The sequence below is a fragment of the Nipponia nippon genome, unplaced genomic scaffold (genome assembly GCF_047370975.1).
Source record: "Nipponia nippon isolate SJK-2023a ecotype South Korea unplaced genomic scaffold, ASM4737097v1 scaffold_1, whole genome shotgun sequence".
In the NCBI taxonomy this organism is placed as follows: Eukaryota; Metazoa; Chordata; class Aves; order Pelecaniformes; family Threskiornithidae; genus Nipponia; species Nipponia nippon.
The window spans coordinates 31,305,471-31,327,064 of record NW_028262290.1 but is presented as its reverse complement, the minus strand read 5'-3'; the positions used below and the strand labels follow the sequence as shown (position 1 = coordinate 31,327,064).

At 41.0% G+C, this 21,594-nt stretch overlaps 1 long non-coding RNA gene across 1 annotated transcript in view; it reads left to right on the top strand.

Annotated features, from left to right (window-relative positions):
• The window catches only part of LOC148057287 (uncharacterized), a 103,352-nt gene that overhangs the window by 22,587 nt on the left and 59,171 nt on the right, over positions 1 to 21,594 (top strand). Inside the window, exons 2-4 of the long non-coding RNA XR_015703235.1 lie at positions 919 to 1,009; positions 16,524 to 16,578; positions 16,864 to 17,539. This is a non-coding gene — a long non-coding RNA (uncharacterized LOC148057287). The remainder of the gene's footprint in view (positions 1 to 918; positions 1,010 to 16,523; positions 16,579 to 16,863; positions 17,540 to 21,594) is intronic.

Below are 21,594 nucleotides of genomic sequence, written 5' to 3'. Positions count from 1 at the left end.
GTGATCCAGCCAGGTAAAAGCTGAAGAGGAAAGAGGGGTTGAACAGCAGGACCTTAGGCCAGACGTAGCACTGCTATGGATATGCTGGTATGGTTGTGCTGATCTCTGCTATCAAAGTGCTCTTGCTGAGGGTACAGTTTGTAACAGGAAAATTATGGGATGCTTTCAGCTCTCTCTGCAAAAGTGCAGTTTTTCTGGAATAAATGCATCTGTGCAAGGACTTTCCTGGCACTTACATGTCAGTCACAAGGACTCTGCACCAGCAAATGTTTGTAGGACACCAGAGTCTGTTTGTGCATGTTGAAGAAAGCGGGATGCGTGCGGAGGCACAGGCTTACATCCCCAGCTGGGCCCAGCTCGTTTCCTCTGCTGACAAAATGGCATGCAGAATGCGTCGAAGTTCTTTTGCAGCCCACGAATGATTCTGGCCTTCCTGCAGTTTGTTTATTAAATGTCTGTTAAATTGTGTCTCCTCCTTCCTGGTAGAGAGGGTGCCGGACACAAGGTAATCCCCCATACAGAGAGGCGAGCATCCCAAGCAGTGAGCAGTCCTGGGGGTGTGTTAGCCCAAAGGCTGGCTCACGTGCAGGCGCTGCAGGGCTGAGGTCCCCAGCATGGGGTGGCCTGGGCACTACATCACACCAGCGGTCCCTGCCTCTGCTTGTCTCCCCCCGCAGAGCTTCCAGCACCTGTCAGAAGCCTGTCTGCAGATCCCTAGGGCCAGGAGACTCTGTAAAGTGACCTATTTTCGCATTTGCCACTCCTTTTGCTTACAAAAGCAGATTTAGCTCGGTCCTTATTTTGTTTCGATTCTATTGTGTATATACTAATTGTGTATTCCATGGAAAAATATAACTAGCCGACTTATTCACAAAGAGATACGATATCAAATATAGCGTTATCTTTTTCTATTTATAGGTAATTGATAGAAAACAGCAGGTGTTATATTTTGTCTTGGAGCAGATAACATTCAAGGAAGAAGAAAAGGAAACCTCTCCTTTTTCCAAGGGTAAGGGACTGATAAATTATTCCATGACAGATAAGGATAGGACTCACACAGGTAACAAAGCTTTGGAAAAAAAGCACATAATAGTAATAGTGGTAGAATAATAGTAATAATAAAAGATGAATGTATGCTTACACTGCTAAAAACTTGTTTGGATGCAGAGCTCCAAAGCTTTCCATATTATTGAATCTAGAATAAAAGCTTTTTATTGCTCTTAAATTAAAAAAAAAAAACCAAACAACAAAACAAAACCACCAAGCCACTGTACAAATGCAGTGGATTTGAAGTTTTGACTGACAATAGATAACCCAAAACTCTTTTATTTTTACTTGCTTTTCTACATTTGTGTGTGGCACAAAATTGAAATTCCAGTATAAGAAGAATTTGTAACTCCAGCTGTCTTTGCATCTATCAAATAGGGAGAATAAATATGTTGAACACTTCTAAAACCCAAGAAAATTCTCCTGGGAGGAAGCTGAAATAAGAGAAAAGGGGTATAATGGTGCCTTACCCATTCCTGTCCCTGGCTCTCCTGTTCATCTCTCTTTTGTTTCCATTGGCTTGTTCTTCATCCCAAGGAATATTCCTTCAGGTCGTTTCTCCCATTGCTCTTGAGCTGCTATTAGTATCTAATAAGCATATCATATACCCAATGAGTTGTCAAGATTGAGTCAAGATCCCTGGTCTATTACACATCTCTAAGTGCGCTCTCGGAGCATTTAGCTTGGGCACAAAATCAGAGTTTAAATCCCATTTGTTCGGTCACACTGAACTCTTCTTATTCTGGTGCTCCTCAATCCTTTCTGGGTGACCTGCTGGGTGGTTTGGCTGAGGTCTGCTCTGCGGGGAGCTGTACGCCAGGTCTGGGTCTGCCGTGCCAGCCACGCAATCTGTTGACCTGTGCTTGGGTCCTGCAGTGCTGCTGTGGCTGCTCTGATGGGCCAGGGGAATGGTAAGGGAAATCCCTGCGGAGAAGTTTCACCAGTGAAATCCACACCTAGGCCCTGGCCAAGACAAAATTTTCCGGTGTTCTGGGTGTTGGCTAGAGTCTGTCATTGGAATAATTCTGCCAAGAACAAGGCAAAAACATTCACTGTTTATTATGGCCTAGATCATGGGCTCTGCGCACAGACTTATACTACTTTAAAAGTCTTGTCTTGTTCACTCCATTGAATTCATCAGTATGAAAAAAAGTGAAGAAAAGACTAAAAGTTCATTTTAATGAAATACAAGAGAATTAACTCACAAAATGTGCCCACGTTCTTATATTTCATGCAGTCCTCTGCCGATTACATGTTTTATTGATATCCATCTGAGTTGGTGATGAATCTCTTCTATGTATTCTTCACTCCTCCAGTGTAATTGAGCCTTACCTATCTGAGGTATATTTAGATAACTGGCTGACTGTGGTGCTATGCAATTGATTTTAAATTGATGCTGAATAGTGGAATAGTTGCTTGTGGTAGAAAATAATAAATGGAAGCAGCTCTGAGGTCTGTCCAAGAGCAGTTTAGAGATCAGGGTTAAATCAGACCTTGTGAAACTAGGCACAAACCTGTGCAAGTCGATGGAATCACTTATGCCAGGGCTGAGTGTGTCATAGTGAGCTATGAGATGGGTTTGCAAAGCTTTCTGGGTGTACAAAATACCATTTGAACTGAGCTTTTCTTGTTGATCTTTGTCTAACATAGGGAAAACTTTAGATATTTTGAAATTTGCAAGAAAATAATGACAGCAAAAATGGAAACCTGCTATCTTGGAACAGAAACTATTCAGGTATTTAGGACACTAAAAGTACATCATGGTAAATAAAGGTCTGAGTCTCTGCTTTCTCTGGCTTGGAACAAGGACTTAAACATAGTTGTCTCTCTTTTCAGGGGCCAACACAACATAATTTGTCATTTGGCTCTCCTGTTAGGTCATTCTTCACCTGTCCTCTGAAACGGCAAACAGATCTAAGACATGTTTCCAGCACAAAAGTTACAAATGCCTCATTCTGGAAATGTTTGCATGAAATGAACTTTTGTCAGAAATTAAGTTAAGCTTAACATTTTTTTACCTAGCTCCTTGGTACATCCTTTTACCTGAGAATATGGCCTGGCCTGATCTTCAGCCAGCTCTCTGATCTGTGTCTTCAAATCGACTGAATTTTGTGTTAGGCATCTAATGATTCTTTGGAGGTGAAAAAGAGTTATAACTTGTGATTTTAAAAGTTGGAATTTTTAGTATGGATGTCAACATAGATATTTAGATTTGCTGATGTGCTAGGCAGGAGCTCATTGCAGCTTCACAAGTTATGTAGAAAAACTTTCCATTGTATTTACCCTGGGAAAATGGTGTCTCTCTGCTAACACCTGTATGCCAAAGACAAGGATGGGCTTATTTTGAGCTTAGCTTATTAGCAAAAAACTGAGGATCTACTCTCTTTCTTGGGCTGATGGTTTGTAAATAGGCTCAGAGCTGAATCAGAGATTTTGTATCGTGTTGCCATTCATTAAGTAGACTGAAGTAAAAGAAAGGGCTGAAGGTCTGACTTGCTTGGCAGGCAGCAAGGAAGAAATCCTGAGCTTGCATCTCTGCCATTCAGTTTAAAAATGTTGAATGCATCTGATGAAATGGAACATTATGCCTGCCCATTTTAATTCTCTCTAAAACTTTTGAAGACTGACTTTGCACAGCAAAATGTGAAGGTTTCTGTGCTTCTCTGGACACGTCCTGGAAGATGCCTGTTGCTCCCAACTGCCTTTGAACCAATTGAGCTGCAGCTCAGATAACAGGACTCTCAGTTTTGCCAGTTGTATTAATTTGAACTTGTCGAGCAGGTGAGAAGAGAAATGAAAATAACTGAGCCAGAGTTACATTTTTTGTGGCAAAATTTGAAATAAGGAAAATGTCCTTTTACTGGTTCTAGCTGAAGAGGAAGGTATATTTTATAGATGCAAAGGAATTCTTGCTGAAACTATTCTTGTCCATTTTTCTTGAAGTGCAAGGATGGAGTCAAGTTCTGAAGCAATTTATTTTAAAGTAAAAAACTTACTATCATCAGGTTGCAAGGAATAAAAAACAGTAAAAACATGCCTGTGGACTAAATTGTATACTTGGAAGGTTTTGTCAGTTATTTCCCTTGATGTGGTTTTCTGTTTACTTGAGATACTATATAGATAAGAATGTTTCAGATTCTTGACACAACAGTAGTATGGATGTTTAATATCATACTTCAGAAATTTTTAAATAGCAATATTTTAATAGTTATATTAATAGTTAATAGTTATATATTATATGAGTATAATTTATATTATTATATTATAATATAGTTATATTAATAGTTAATATTTTAAATACTAATATTTTGCAGATCCTAATGATGATTTTGAATCCTTACAGTCTTCCTCTGTTGAATGGTTTCATAGCAGTTTTTTCCATGTGATCATTATAAAATGGGGATGCCAGAGTAAAACATTTGCGTGGGCTTTCACATTTTTTCAGTGATGGAGGCATGCTTTCTTGTTTTTAGAGTATTGCACAGCTTTCACCTCACTGTCCTCTCTATTATCCAGTTACATACTAAATAATCTATATAATTTTTGATTACTGTTCTAATAGAAAAATGTTTTGGGGTTAAAGTACTAAACTGATTAACAGCAGGTCTAGTGTTAGGGCCCAGCTCTGCCACAGACTTCTTGACTGGTCCTTAGCAAGTTGCATTATCTCTCTGAGCCTCCTTCCCTGTCTGTTAAAGGAGGGAAGAGGGTTGATGGTTCATCCTTTCTCCTATTCTTCTTCTAGAAGAAGAAACTTATTCTGGAGAGTGTTTAAACATAACTTAAATGCCATTGTATTGGTAGCTTAAGTACATGTTTACAGCTTTGCTTAAATAAGCATAGATATATGCCATTAAATCCTTTCCTGAACAGGATCATGGACAGAAGGTTGTTCAAGGTAAGAAGCACTTTCAAGAGTGTGCCTGTGTTTCTATGTTACGTAGGGGCATCTGCCAGGGAGGAGAGCTCAGAAGGCTTAAGGGGTGCAAACGATTGTAAAGGGCATCATTATTTTAACTGTTCCCTTTCACACTGGACCTGCATCAGTTCTGCTAGCGGAGTATGTCTGGAGGATAAGTAGCTGAGGTTGCTACTTCTCACACTAAAGGATTCATTTATGGTCTATTTCTTTGATTTCAGCATGATTGTATCTGGGCTGCATGTGAAACTGCTCTGCGATACTGTTAAAATGGGAATGACTTTATCTCACTGTCCTGCAATGGAGGAGTCAGCAGCCACTGTCAGGCTGTCTGAGAAACTGGGACAGTGAGTTCTTGGCTGTGTCCATCTTGCTAAGCTAATGGTAAACTGAACAGCCCAGTTAAAAGTCAGGTCGGGTCTGGTCTCTTTGCCAGTGAGTACTGACCATGAATGCTGTGAGAAGTGCCATTATTTAACTAAAATTCTCACTACAGTAGAAAAAGCTGTGCTGAAAAGAGATTTTTACTGTGTTCAGCCCTCAAATGCAAAATAAGTATATTTTGATTCTGTATTTTGTTATGCGTATGATTACTTCCTTCTTGCAAAACCCGGTATAAATAACAGCCCTAGATGCAGCCCTGGCAAGCACTATTAGCCTTATTGGCAATCAGTGCGAAAGGAGGATACTTGGTCTTTTGCAGAATTGGGCTGTTTATGATTGAAGTTGGTGGAAGAGAGGCTAGACTGTAATTTTACTGAATTAATCCCATGCTTGGAGATAAATTTTAAACTTTTTTTTTTTTTCCCTGGGGGGAAGATTATCTGTTTGTTTGGCTTAACATTCAGTGGCATTTACACTAGGTCTGAATGGCTCACATAATTTAATTTTTAAGTCTGAAACTAATTTTGCATTTTGAATCCTCTTTCTCCCCCCACTACTCAGAAGGGAGCTGGAGATTGTTTCAGCTGTCTCATCGCCTAAGAGCAGTTGCATTATATTTAGTTTTAATCAAGTTGTGTATAAGCAAAATGCTTGCTCCTAGGCATTCCTCCTGAATGTTGAGGAGCTAGCATTCATATAATTTTATAAGAAATACATTCATAAACTGAACGAATTGCTAAACATATATTTTTCCTTAATGCATGATTGGTAGGACCCATATGAGGATAGTGAGGATTAGAATGATACAAACAGCAAAAGAATTAAAAACAAAAATATGCTAATACATTACTTATACAGGGAAGAGACTGTAACAAACTATCCCTTCTGAAAAAATCTTAATAGTATTTGTATTTTTAAAAATCTGAGTTATAGTTGGTGCAGTTGAGTGTTTGCTTCAGGGTCTGTGTATGTTGAATCTGATTTGGATCACCTCTGTGTGTGCAGCTAGGCATACCTCTGGAAGACAATGCACAAGCCTACTTTATCTCTCTTATTGAGAATTATCCTCTCACCCCACCCCAAACTGGTTAGAAAGGTACTGAGGCTTCCCTTTGTTTCTTTTTAGTTGCACCATTTTTCACCTGTATTCGTTGGTATTTCTTTTCCAGTGTAAACTGTGTGTGATTGATCTTCCCGTGTTACTAAAAATTAAAGTATAATCTAACTAACTTTAATTGCACTTCCATTTGTAGATCAAGCTGTTCTCTCCTTATGTCCCATGAGACCAAGATATGGCATCAGCTGTGAAGCCAGTTTCTGTCAGACATTTAAAACAAGGCAGAGAGATTACTGTGTGCATATCCATAAATTAAAAAAAAAAGAGCTCCTTTCAGAGCTGGAATTAATTTCTTCATGTTTTTTTCCCCAGTCTCATGTACCACGTAATAGGTGTTTTATTCTAGGTGAATGGGTATGTGAAAGGGTATGTTGTCCCTTTAGATGACTTGATTCAGATTGGAGTACAGATGAAAGCATGCCTGACATTTATTTCCAAGACTGTATTGGGAGACAGAGTGACTCTATTCAGTGGCTGAGTTTTTTGTTCATGCTGAGAGGCAGCAACATGCTAATGTACCACAGAATCCTTTCTTACAGGTCCTAAATAAACTGCACTGGGATTTCACTGACATAGCGTATCAGGCTTCAGCAAGGTAAATTTTCTTAAGGATTTATGCATATTCAGAAATGGATGTCAGTGAGTGGACTAATATATTTATTGTGACAGTGAAAATGGAAGATTTTAGCACGTGTTACTGTGCTCAGAAGCCCATAGAAAAATACTGGTTCTTTTTCATATCTATCATGCCAAATCATCTTTAGAATAAAAAATTCAAAGTTAGTTAGTTTTATTACACAGAGATAGCTTCAGTGCACCATCAGAAGCCCACATCTACCTCTAGCAAATTTTGTTATTGTTCCTGGTGGATGAAGGATCAAATCTTTCTGGTATGGATTCTCTTCTGCTGTGGGAAAAAGGAAAAAAGGAGGATTGCTCAGCTGCCATTATTGGTGGTGGCACAATATGAAGGTTAAAGCTAAGACGAGAGTTTTACCAGTTTGCAATAGCTTCCATGCCGGCTGGAGACTGCCAGAAAACATTGTGCTCCTGTCAGTTCCCATCACTGTTTCTAGAGCTTTTTGGAAAGGTGATGCTGACGGTCTGTTTCTGCTGAGAGCTCCCTGTGCCTGGGGAATTACCAGCAGGGGAATGTAGTGCTCATTTCTGGTCTTTCTGCACACCATGAATAGCACTTAGGAAGCAGAGCATTTGGACTTACGTGATGTAGTTGTATTAAGCTGCTCCTTGCCCTCAGATACTGCCAAAATATATATATATATGAGTTAAGTTCCATGTCATTCTGATGTCTGCCCATGAATACCCTGAAAAAGTCATTGCACCATTGACTTTCACTGTAAAGTGTGAGTCAGAAGTCTCCTGAGTGACTCTCTCTGCCTTTGCTGCTAATGATTTTATGGTAATAACCTCACTTGAAGATGGCAGACGTACAGAAAGACTGAGTCTGCTTCCAAAACAATGTACAGGCTAAATCCAACAAAAGAAAGAGATGAAGATGTGCAGGAAAGGCTTACGGTATAGGTACCATGCAGACAGGTTGATGATAGACATGTGCTGATGTTGGTTCCCACTCTTCATTGGTATCACTTGAATAAATATGAATTACTTCAAACTTCCCAGTCTTCAGACCTCAAGAAACCAAATGGCAGCTGACTTCAATCGTTTTTTCAGTGAGTGTGTGTGGTGTGGAAACACATCTCTCTGTTCCTGCTTTGGGGTTGGAAATCCTTCTTTGCCCAATCTCCCACTGAGGCTTTTGGCTATTTGTGGCTTGTGCCACATGCAGCTTCTGTTACTCCAAAGTGTTGCTGCGGCAGAGGTGTAAGCTCAGCGTTCATGTTTGTGTCAAGACCGAAGGCCGTGGTGTGGGTGTGCTGCTGGGAGAAAGGACTTTGCAGCAGCAGCTCCTCACTTTGGCCTTGATCCCCTGGGGAAGTCAAGGCCATTGCTTTCCAGTGCATGTATGAGCAGGCTACGGACCCTTGCTTACCTGCTGCTTTAATCTCAAGGGCCCAGGATAAATAAAGGTGCTGAGGTAGTTGCAGACAAATGCTATATTTACAAAGTTAAAGTGTAATCATCCAGGTGGGAGCAGGCAGGCTCTCACTGATGATGGATCAGGCTTTGCTGAAGGCTTCAGCCTGCTCATCATTGAGCACTGTTTTCACTGACTGTCAGATGAGCCCCTAGTTAATTTTACTATTTATACTGCTTTTGGGGAGAAATCAAGCAGTGCAAAATGGTATAGACACATTCTGATGACTCTGTGCCCATGCCTCAGCTATCCCAGACCCAAATGTGGAGCTGTCCCCACGGGAGGACTTGCTGGAGGTCAAAAGGGACTGCCCTATCAAAACCCCTTCATCGAAATGTAGATCAAAAATTAGAAGTGTTTGCATAATGTCTGGTTATAACATGTGACTGAAAATTTTAGCATTCAAAATTTTTGAAGGGATAGAAAGGGACACTTGTTTTCCACCTCTACTTTATAAGCTTATCTGAACATATAAGCACTGGGAACAGGCTGACCTTGGAGTCACATAGGTTCCTCGATATGGAAATATTTTTTGTTTGTTATGGGTTTGTAGACTGTCTCCTGTAGTTCAGGGCTTGTCCTTGTACAGTTCTTCTCCCTTGTCTCCCCTGAGCCTGAACTATGCTCCAGAAATTAAGTTTTCATGTGGGGAAAATGTGTTTCCAATCCTTTCCTTTCAGAGGCAACGTTTAAAGTACAAACTAGTAAAGTCTGTGTGAGTTTTCAGGCATTCTGGCTATGTCTAAAATGAAGATATAAGCAAGCTGGCTTTGAACCATGTAGCTTGCATATAACAAGGACAGTGTGCTGAATTAAAGTAGCTAATTAGCTGTGATGAAAAGCTGATACGCGGAGCTGGGTCAAGGCAGCTACCTTGCTTCTGGACTAGCTTGTTCCAAGGAGTCTCCAGGATCTCTCTGCAGCATTGCACCATGCTGAGCAGGCACATCTCCAGCAATGAAAGGTTGTACAGCTGTAAGATGCCATTACTAATCTTATTGAGGTGCTGTCTGAGGCTGCATCCTGGCTCCTTGTCAGGCTATGACCCTGGAGTACACAAGGCTGCTTCCTCGTTGCATCCCATTGCTCTGATTTCCGCAGAAAGGAGTTCCAGCAAGGAGTTTCCAAGCAAGTTCCAGCAGGATCCCAGCTGGGCAATCAAAATCCTGGAGCATGCTCTGTTTTTTCTTGGTACAGCCTTAGTCAGTAAGGATGGGATTCATCTCATTTGGGGGCTGCAGTCCAATATTTGAGGGATGGTGTGCTAGCGAGGTCCTTCGGTCTGCCGTCTCAGTGGAGGTAGGGGATGGAGAGGCATGCAGCAGCAAAGACACAAGGGCTATGGATATCTTAGAAACCATGGAAGCGCTTGAGAATGTTCATGTAGGAACTAGGGCTTCTCCCCCCAAAATGGTGGCAGGAGCAATAGCCCAACTGAAGTGCATCTACACCAACACATGCAGCATGGCCGACAAACAGGAGGAGCTGGAAGCCATTGTGCAGCAGGAAAACCATGATATAGTTGCCATCACGGAAACATGGTGGGATGACTCACACAACTGGAGTGCTGCAATGGATGTCTATAAATTCTTCAGAAGGGATAGGCAGGGAAGGAGAGGTGGTGGGGTAGCCCTGCATGTTAGGGACTGTTTTGTCTAGAGCTTAACAATGGTGACGATAGGGTTGAGTGTTTATGGGTAAGAATCAGGGGGAAGGCCAACAAGGCAGATATCATGGTGGGAGTCTGTTATAGACCACCCAACGAGGATGAAGAGGCGGATGAAGTATTCTATAAGCAGCTGGGAGAAGTCTCATGAGCACTAGGCTTGTTCTCCTGGGGGACTTCAATTTACCAGATGCCTGCTGGAAATACAGTACAGACAGTACAGCAGAGAAGAAACAGTCTGGGAGGTTCCTGGAGAATGTGGAAGATAACTTCCTGACACAGCTGATGAGGGAAACAACTAGGGAAGGCGCCCCGCTGGACCTCTTGTTTGTGAACAGAGAAGGCCTGGTGGGTGATGTGACAGTTGGAGGCCATCTTGGGCATAGCAGTCATGAAATGGTAGAGTTTTGGATTCTTGGAGAAGTAAGGAGGGGGGTCAGCAGAACTGCTACCTTGGACTTTCGGAGGACAGACTTTAATCTGTTCAGGAGCCTGATTGACAGAGTCCCTTGGGAGGCGGTCCTGAAGGTCAAAGGAGTCCAGGAAGGCTGGACATTCTTCAAGAAGGAAGTCTTAAAAGCGCAGGAGCAGGCCATCCCCATTTGTCAAAGGATGAGCCAGCGGCAGCGAAGACCGGCCTGGCTGAACGGAGAGCTTCGGCTGGAATTCAGGAATAAAAGGAGAGCTTGCCACCTTTGGAAGAAGGGGCAGGCAACTCAGGAGGAATGCAAGGACATTGTTAGGTTATGCAGGGAGAGGATTAGAAGGGCCAAAGCCCAGCTGGAACTTGAACTGGCAACTGCTGTAAAAGACAACAAAAAATGTTTCTATAAATACATCAGCAACAAAAGGGGAGCTAAGGAGAATATCCATCCTTTATTGGATGAGGGGGGAAATGTAGTGACAGAGGATGAAGTAAAGGCTGAGGTACTTAATGCCTTCTTTGCCTCAGTCTTTAATAGTCAGACCAATTGTTCTCAGGGTACCCAGCCCCCTGAGCTGGAAGACAGGGATGAGGAGCAGAATGAAGCCCCGATAATCCAAGGGGAAATGGTTAGCGACCTGCTACACCACTTAGACACACACAAGTCTATGGGGCCAGATGCGATCCACCCAAGGGTACTGATGGAGCTGGCAGAAGTGCTCACCAAGCCACTTTCCATCATCTACCAGCAGTCCTGGCTAACCAAGGAGGTCTCAGTTGACTGGAGGTTAGCAAATGTGATGCCCAAGCACAAGAAGGGCCAGAAAGAGGATCCAGGGAACTACAGGCCTGTCAGCCTGACCTCAGTGCTGGGGAAGGTTATGGAGCAGATCATCCTGAGTGCCATCACGCAGCATGTACGGGACAACCAGGGGATCAGGTCCAGTCAGCGTGGGTTTATGAAACGCAGGTCCTGCTTGACTAACCTGATCTCCTTCTATGACAAGGTGACCCACTTAGTGAGTGAGGGAAAGGCTGTGACTGTTGTCTACCTGGACTTTAGTAAAGCCTTTGACACTGTCTCCCACAGCATTCTCCTGGAGAAACTGGCTGCTCATGGTTTGGACGAGTGTACTCTCTGCTGGGTAAAAAACCGGCTGGATGGCCAGGCCCAAAGAGTTGTGGTGAATGGAGTTAAATGCAGTTGGCAGCTGGCCACAAGTGGTGTTCCCCAGGGCTCAGTGTTGGGGCCAGTCCGGTTTAATATCTATCAATGATCTGGACAAGGGGATCGAGTGCACCCTCAGTAAGTTTGCAGATGGCACCAAGTTGGGTGGAAGTGTTGATCTGCTGGAGGGTAGGAAGGCCCTACAGAGGGATCTGGACAGGCTGGATCGATGGGCCGAGGCCAACTGTATGAGGTTCAATATGGCTCAGTGCCGGGTCCTGCACTTGGGTCACAACAACCCCATGCAATGCTACAGGCTTGGGGAAGAGTGGCTGGAGAGCTGTCCGTCGGAAAAGGTGGTGTTGGTCAACAGCTGGTTGAATATGAGCCAGCAGTGTGCCCAGGTGGCCAAGAAGGCCAATGGCATCCTGGCTTCTGTCAGGAATAGTGTGGCCAGCAGGACGAGGGAAGTGATTGTCCCCCTGTACTTGGCACTGGTGAGGCCGCACCTCAAATACTGTGTTCAGTTTTGGGCCCCTCACTACAAGAAGGACCCTGAGGTGCTGGAGCATGTCCAAAGAAGGGCAATGAAGCTGGTGAAGGGTCTACAGAACAAGTCTTGCGAGGAACAGCTGTGGGAGCTGGGGTGGTTTAGCCTGGAGAAAAGGATGCTGAGGGGAGACCTTATCACTGTCTACAACTACTTGAAAGGAGGTTGTAGCAAGGTGGGGGTCAGTCTCTTCTCCCAGGTAGCAAGCGATAGGACAAGAGGAAATGTCCTCAAGTTGCGCCAGGGGAGGTTTAGACTGGATATTAGGAAAAACTTCTTCACTGAAAGGGTTGTCAAGCATTGGAACAGGCTGCCCAGGGAAGTGGTTGAGTCTCCATCCCTGGAGGTATTTAAAAGACAGTTAGATGTAGTGCTTAAGGACATGGTTTAGTGGTGGACTTGGCAGTGCTACGTTCACAGTTAGACTTGATGATCTTAAAGGTCTTTTCCAACCTAAATAATTTGCTTACCCAGCAAAGCGTACATAAAAACACTTTTATGTATACCACCAAGGAATAAAAGGACAAGTTGAGGAAAACAGGTCTTTCCTTGGTCAATATTTGTAGATTAAATTAAGTTAAACCCATTAGTTTGAGGAGAGCATTATAAAGTGTATTTTTCTCAGAAGCTTGATTAAAGTCAACTCAAAAGTTGTTTTAGGAGCTAGAAGCATCAATGGCTTGAAATGCCCGCGCAGACCATGTCTGGTCTGTTGAACCAAATTCTTCAGAGTTCCTGAGTTTGGTGTAAACGCTGGCTGTGACAGGGTGACAGTTTCAGACTACTCAATCAGAGTGGGTACGTGGTCATGCATCTGCCAGGTATCTCCTGAAGCGATTGTGGATGTACAGACCAGGTGGGAGCCATGGTGTGCTCTCCCAAGTGTTGGTTCTCTTCGGCTTCAGCTACCACAGACCCTTTTCGAACATTTTTTGAGTAGATTGAGAGCTGATTTTTGGGAAATGCTGAGAAAAATGACAGTGTTACCGGAGGACAGGCAGATCCCTAGCGGGCAGAAAAAGCAGATTATGAAACAGGAAAGTGAGTATTATAATTCTTATGTCATGCTGTACCCACCTAAACTTCTAATAATACTTAACACATTTTGAGATGAATAATTTCTTTAGTCTTGCCTTTTGTATAGGTCATTTTATCTGCTGCAAGTCTTTCAATATGCTCAGAATTAAAATTGCTACTCACATAATTATCTGAGATTCCTGCACAGCATTTTTCCTCTGTAAGACCGGCTGCAGCTCTGTTTGGCAGAGGCAGCATGCTGTGTGCAAGCACCTCACTTCCAATAACCAAAGGCGGTTGCACAGAAGTCACTTTTCTTTCATATCTGTAGAACAATTATGGAAATCTTCATCTGTGTCTCCATTCTGAAAGTATGCAAGATATTCAGTAGAATAGGAGAAGATGAAAAGATTTAAAATAAAGGTCAATTCCTTAGCATTTTAATTTTTTTAAATACATTTAGCTATTGTTGCAGTCCCTGTTATGTATTTATTGCACCAATGAGTTGACAGCTGAGATGATGTATTCATGGCTTGACTGTTAATGTTCTTTTTGTCTTCAGAACGTACATGAGTTGTGAGGAGAAAGATACCATGTGTGATGGAGTCCCTTACTTGGCAAGCAGTTCCACTGAAATAAAGGATGACAAAATCTGACTGAGTGGAAATGATTGAGTTATTTTTGAATTGTGCTAAATTCACAGTTGATGAAGTTCAATATGGGAGTCTGACAAATGACTGAAATCTACATTTCTGCTACCTGGCCTTAAACTGCCTGAAGGCCAAAGCAAACAGCAGCTTAATTAGCGGCATGGTCAGGAGTGAGTCGGGACTGAGACTTACTTTGTGAAGATCTGACCTCCCTCTATGGCCCATCCTCATTCCAGTTACCAAGCGAATGGGTGAATTATTTGGCCTTGCTTTTTCCACTGTTTTTGAAAACACTGAATACATGACTTTGTAGCTTCTTGACATTAATCAAACTATATTAAAATGTTAGGAAAATGTGAACTACCTGTTTCTTGTACGGTAATCAAACACTGCATTCATTTGCTACATTGTGGTGCCAATGGCAGCAAAAAGCTCCATGTACTTTTCCAAGTGTAGGGAAATGTGAATAATGATGCTCCGATTTGATTCTGGAGCTTGTTGTATTTATATTGAGTACTTTGTTTTGTAAATCCTTGTACAAAAATATCAGCAAGTATTAGTTTTCTGACCAAACAGAAACTACTTTTTCCTAATCTATTATCAAAGCAATTTCATGTGGATAGTGTAATTTCAGTATTTATGGATACCTTCTGAATTTGTGATATTTATACATTTTGAATAGATGTATAGATTTTGTTAGATGTCTGCTTTTTTTTTTTTTTTGTCAGGAGTAAAAAGGAAAACATTAAGAGCTAAACTGTTATGACTTTATCTAGGCTTTTAGGCAATTTCTTTTCCCAAATGCTCTGAGGTCAGGTTAAATGAGTTAGCTCTGATTTCATCAGCACTTGAAACTTGGTTGGCCAGCTACCATCGAGCTCTGGAAAGCCTGCCCCAACCACTGCCTGTGCAGGTATCCCAGCATGCTTTGGACTGGTGTGTAGAGCTCTAGTTTTAAGCAGAGCAGAATAAAAGCCACTTTGAAATTTAAAATAGTTCGCTAAAAATGTGAAGGACAATTGAAAAAACTTTGAATGGGTGTTTTTCTTGGCTATGTTTATCAAAGCTTAAACACACATGATTAATAAAATTTTTTGTTCAAAAACAGAACAAGAGAGAGTCAGTTGCACATCCAATAATTGAAAATCCTAAATGGGACAAGTTTGGTGACAGTAACTGGTTCTTATTCCATTATTTTTAATAGAATGACTGAACCTGCCTCATTGTCCCTGTTTCTGCAAACACTTAAGCAGTTAACTCCACATATAAGCAGCAAATAAAATAAATGAAAGCCCTTTTATATAGTAGTTGGGAGGATTCTTCTGTACAGTGCTGTAATACCCATGCAATATAAATTGGCTTATTCTCAAGCTCCACAGATAGATACATTAAGAAGCAGATCTCTGTGTGACACAGTGGAGCATACAGTTTGGTGATGGCAGCACTACATTTTAATTAAGTGATTATTATTTATTTTGAGTAGATTTCATAATAGGAACACAACCATACTGAAGTAGCATCAAGCTAGCTACATCCAAAGACATAGACTGGTAAAAATCCAGCCTACCAGTAGCATTCTACTACTGTTGAGTAAATTGACTAAAAGAAGAAAGTTGATAAGAATAAAGTGAAGCTAGAGAAAAAGAGAAATTTAATTTTACATGAAAATAGTAAATTTGGTATCTAGAACTGCATCTTGCTATCACTTCAAAATCCAGTCCATATGGAACATGGGGTCTTGAGAATTTAGAACATTATAAGTCCTCATCTAGTGATTTCTTTTCACGTTTTCATTGACCCTGCCCCTGAAAATTGCTAAATACTTCTCTTTTACAAAAGGAAGAGTCTTAAACCACAAGCATTCCCTGAGCATGTGTATTTGCATTTGGTATCAACTGGCAATTTTTAGAATTTGTGTACAACCCTCTCAGAATGGACTATAAATTTCTGTTATTAGCAGAGGCAGCTTCCATATATTTAAATGTCTGGAATTCCTCACAGATAAACTTTTTATGACTATTTTGGTGAGCAGCAGCAGCATTTAGTGAGATGCCCCAGTGATATGGGTAATTCAGTGCTTATTCACCAAAAGGGGAAAAATAAAAATCTTCAGCATAATGGGTAATGAATGTGTCTGACTTCAGTGACTACAAGGGGTGGATGGTGGTGAATCATCTTCATGTGAGACTGAATATAGATTTTTTTTCCCAATACTTTTTGACATTTTTTATACTGAAGAATACATAAATCTATCTTTTTTTTCATGCAGCTTGGCTTTAACAGCACCAAGTAAGTTATGCTGAACAAATCAGTCTATTTCTTCATGTCTGTTGTTAAAGTTTATTATTCTTTCAGATTATGATGAAAGTTATTAATTGTCATGATTTCAAGTGCACAGTTTTGCCTATATTCACTTACTTAGTTACTTTGCATTGTTTTAAGGAAGTGATTGATTGCAAAAGACATGCAAAATATTACGTCCTCAATATTACCTTGGAAACTACAGTTTCACCTTCTTATTTCAGAGCTAGGAATGGGGGCACATTACTTCTCTCCTGGCAACTTCTGAATTCTTTCAAGGTAAACTACAATTTTCTTACTTCTGTTGCTGACTGCTGGTTTTGCTTTCCACGTGCATAAAAGACCGTTATGATGAGATGATCTGTCCCTCAGCAAAATAAAAGCTGTTCACTTATACCAGACAATTTTGTATCAACAACATAACTTTATGTTTGAGTTATGACAAATTTTTTAGGATATATGTCATGCAGTAAACACTGTCTTGGTCCATGTTCTTGCTCCCAAACTTATCCTCTCCCTATCCTGAGGAGATCCCTTTTTCAATCTCTTTCTCTGTACTTCCAGCACTCTCCAACGTAGTTCACAGATGTATGTGGCTGTGGTTGACTGCTGTTGGGCAACACGACTGCCAGATTGAACACCGTGCTACTTGGCTCTGGGCAGGACTGCAATGTGGACTGTGTCACACATCGAGTGACAGCATTTATAAAGTATTTTTGTGTATAATAATTAAAACTTAGTGTAATTGTTTCAGTCTCACTATTTGGTCCAGGTAGGTGCATAATTGGCTTTATTACTTATTAATCTTACCTATCTGGAATAGTCTTTTTAGGCTAATGAATCATGGCTCCTGATGAGGTCCCAGAAGGCTGCACAGGGTTTTAAAAGCAAAGGAAAACAAATATTGTTTTTCCTTCCCACAACACTCCTATTTTTCAGTGCCAAATGCTGTCAACCTGCCAAAAATAAACATATAATACATTTATTCATCTGCTTCTCTTGATTATCGCAAAAGACATGTCAGTTGCAAGCTTCTCAGCTGAAATCTGACCTGCTGATACACTGGTGTGGAAGTCATCTGAGCTAAGAAGAGAACAGATACTGTCTTGACGCATCATTTCAGTAAAGAGATGGGGCAGGAACCCTTTGGATTCATCCATGCTGCAGGATCTAACTGGGGATGCTAGCCTTTACTACCAACTTAAGTCCCTTCAATGCCAGTCCTAGATGCAACTTACAGGTGAGAGACCACTTGACTTTGAACATGTTCCTGGAGGGCACAGCTCTCACCAACATGCAGCCTGATGGCTCTGATTTGGAGGCTTTAAAGAAAGGGCTGTCAACTTAGTGAGAAATTGCTTATAGACAGAGAATTTTTTCTAAAACAAATAGATATTTATTGATCATTCCTTTTACAGGAAGAAAAAGACTTCCTCTAAAGACTTCACAAAAGTCCTTTCAACACAGGACCAGGCGAAGTGGCCGTGTTCCTCTCAGGAATATAAAATGACTCCTTCTTTCTTCTTTACTTAACGCCAGCTTTTCTCCATGTGTTTCCATTTTCAGGGTTAGGAGTGCAAGGATTTAATAGGAATTTGTGGTTGAGATTTACTCTGCTTCCAATTTCCAATTCAGAAATAAGTTATGTTATTGTCATCATGTAATGAACTGACCAGTTAATGAGCTCTTTAACAGTTACTAAAAATATAAATTAAGACCTTACAGAACTTACTAAAGGACATTAAAGGTGTCATTTGAAGGAAAGATTATTTTCTTTATTATCAAAATTTCAAAACCCAGTCAGATATTTGATGGTAGATCTGAGTAGCTAGAGAATGACAAAAAAAATGTTTATCCCAGTGTTTTGTTTTTCTGTAACTAAGAAAAAACTTAATATAGTGAAGGGTAATATAAATTAACGTTGGCCCTGAAACAGGACATCAGGATCTGTTGATTTGGGATTGACCCAAATATGAATAGAGTATGCAGTCCTTGCTTTCTGACCCCCTTCTCTTGGAGAAGTCTGCATTCAGAGTCATACATGAACAAAAGCTTCTTAAAACCAAGTTACTAACACCTTTGAACAAATGAAATTTTAGATCCAGAAGGCTGGAGGTATGTCAAGACTTGAATCTTATATTAGAAAGATCTTGGCTGATAACCTAGCCGTTTCAAAGTCCTTCTAGCTGTGATTGTATGAGGCATCAATGTGTTGTGGTGGTGCTGAGTCAGCTGCACTCTGTGGAGATTACAGACCTTTTGTCACCTGCAGGAAGTTAATCTAGCAGTGCTCAAGGCCATGGGAGTCTTGCTTTTGCCTTGCCACCCTAGAAAACACATCTGGGAAAGACCCATTTGGTACTTATTCCTTGGCAACACAGCTATCCATTTTAGCTACCCACCTGAGAATGTAGACCAAAGCATTCCTTGTACTAACATTAGCTATGATGAGATCACTGGACATATTACTGGTGATTTCATAATTTTTGCATAATGTATTCTGCCAATATAAAATAACCAAATGATTGCTTAGGGGCTGGAATTTAGAGTGATGCTTTTCTCTGTCCTGCTTCTGCTCCCCAGGACATGATTGGTTTCTTTCTGATTCCTTCTTGGCACCCAGACTTAGATTATTCCTCTTCCCTTCATGTTGATATATGCTTTTTGTTTCTTCTTGACCTTCAGGAAAACTCTTTTAAGATGATTGAGCTTCAGGCAAACCAAGCGTGAGGATGTGTCCTGAATGAACAGGAGGTGATACTCAAGGGCGGGGGGAGGGTGACGGGGGGAAGGGAGCCTAGCAGAAAAATTCAGTATATTTCTTAATTTTCCTTCCACAAATTGTTTTGAAAATTGTCCAGAAGAAAACCAAACACTTTGGACAGGGAGCACTACTCTATTAATTTGCATTTTTTGGAATTTCTCTTGAGTGACCTCCATGGGCTGTTTGCTTCAGTTGTGTTTTTGCAACCTTTTCTCTTTGAAATCTTAAAGACAATTTCTTTACATGAAGAACATAATGAATATGATTATTTTTAGCCACATCTGAGCATATAGCCAAACATGCCTGCAGCAAAATAACATTGGTGCTGGCAGAAAACAGGTAGTTAAGCAGGTAGGCTGCAAATATCTACAGTCATTGCTTGAAAGCTATCAGTTATTTGTGTTCCCAAGTTTAACTGTTACACTGAATATTTACCCTGCAAACTGAGAAATAGCAGCCAATCTAAGCAAATAATTTGCTTTTCAGTATTAATTTCATTTCTTGTGCCAGGGTCTGTAAATATTCCCTCATACATCATTGTCACGGTGGCATACATTTGAAATGTCATATTATGCAGTGTCTGGTGTCATAAGAATAACATTAGCAGCAGGGAGGGACAAAAAATACCCTGCAGAGAATAAATACATGTTTTCAGTAGCTTCCTTATCTGATGTTGCAGTTCTACAGAGTTATCTGAGGGTTGTTTAGATTTATGGAAGATACATCCTTTGAGTATTTTAGTCACCCCTTGAGGAACCTTTTTCCTGTACCAAAAACAAATGGTTTGTGCATTTCAGCTACAGTATTTCTTTCTTTCTTTCCCTAGGCTCTTGAATCCAAAGTGAACCTGCCAGAAAGGGCAGGTAAATGCCATTCTTTTTAGTAGTTGTTTACCAATTATTGTTAGTTCACAAGCCTTTTATGAGAAATTATAGTGCTAAAGCAAAGTAAGAGGCAAACTTTCAGATGACTAGGTATTGTATGTAGGAGACAAGGGCTCTATTCTGCTGTCCTGCCCCCCATTTGCCATTAGATTTATACCACACTAGCACAGCAACTGAAGATTAAACAGGGATTAACCTTTCTGGTTATCCACAATTTCTCACACTATTTGTAGAAATAATATAATTTACCACTGGGTTATTATTTTCCTAGTGGAGTAGTACTGCTAGAGGTTAGAGAAGTCAGGGCTGTGTAATAACCTATTTATAATAATAAGCGAAAGGTGATCACGTTATTATCCTCGAGAGGCTTCACAGAAGGAGGTCCATGTTATGTTGTGTTTTGTCATTCAGACTGTGTATTTCTACCCAAAGCAACAGATTCTGTGCTGCATGTCCCCGGAGCCAAGCAATGGCGACTTGCCTCCCCCAACCCTGATCCCTTTTCATGCCTCTTCCCGCTCCGTCGGAGGATTTAACAAGGAGGTACAGAGCTATTTATGTCAGCATCTCCTCTTTTGTTTTGAACATTTCTAGCCTGGTGGATAAGTTGAGAAGGCTGAAGTCCAAATTTAGTGTCCTTGGGCTTGATTCATTTGCTCATGCATGAACATCTAGTGCCATCTGAGCTATCCGAGGAGATCTCTCTAGCAGCTTTCAGAAGGGAATGGGTCTCACAGAGGTCTTGTGAAATATATAGCAGCTCTGCAGGGATTTGTCAGATACTCTAGTGTGTCTCAAGTGACACTAAGGTATTTAAATATGCATCACCACATCAGGCCCTAAATACTCAGTTTGCAAATCAGAAATGTATCTTCCGTTTTCTGAATATCCAGCTCTATAGGATAGCAATGAAGAGGCTGTGATATTCCTGAAGGGAAAGCAATTGCCTGTCAGGATGTCTAAATGCTCCCACGCCATTGCTCGTTGTCCAGGAAGCAAATACAGCAAATGTTTGGCATTTCAACCAATTGCCTGTGTAGGAGCAGGGAAGAGCTGGATGAGTGCCATCATTGTGGCACGTCTATAACCTGAGGATACTGGTAAGTCTCTCCAGGACACAGCTCATCTTGGTATGATGTTGAAATTAATCATAATGTAATAATTTAAGGTAAGATGGACTGGTGCCTGCAAATGCCTATCTGTTTTCATTGTCTTTACAGGCAGCTTAGATGACTTGCTAGGCCACACACATACTTTCAAAGAAAAAAGAAGGGCTAGTTTCAGTCAGATCCTTGACCCAGGCAGAGGTATCAGAACCCAAAATTTACATGGAAGGTAAAATGTCCAAAGTACATATTTTTATACAGACTTCATACGTAAGTCACTTGTTAATCTTTTGCTAGAGTTACCTATTTCTTGAATCATGATTTTTAATGTTCCTTCTCTATTTCTGGACATTAATTATGACATCTCTTATTCAATATAGTAGTTCAAATTCAGATAAATTCCTAGTACCTTTCCAATAGCCAGAAGCCCACTGTCTGAGCTTTCCAAATAGCACAAAATGCTGCATTTCATGATTCAAACATGTGGCACATCTGTTTTCTGTAGTCATGTGAAATTTAGGGTGTCCAATGCAGAAGACAT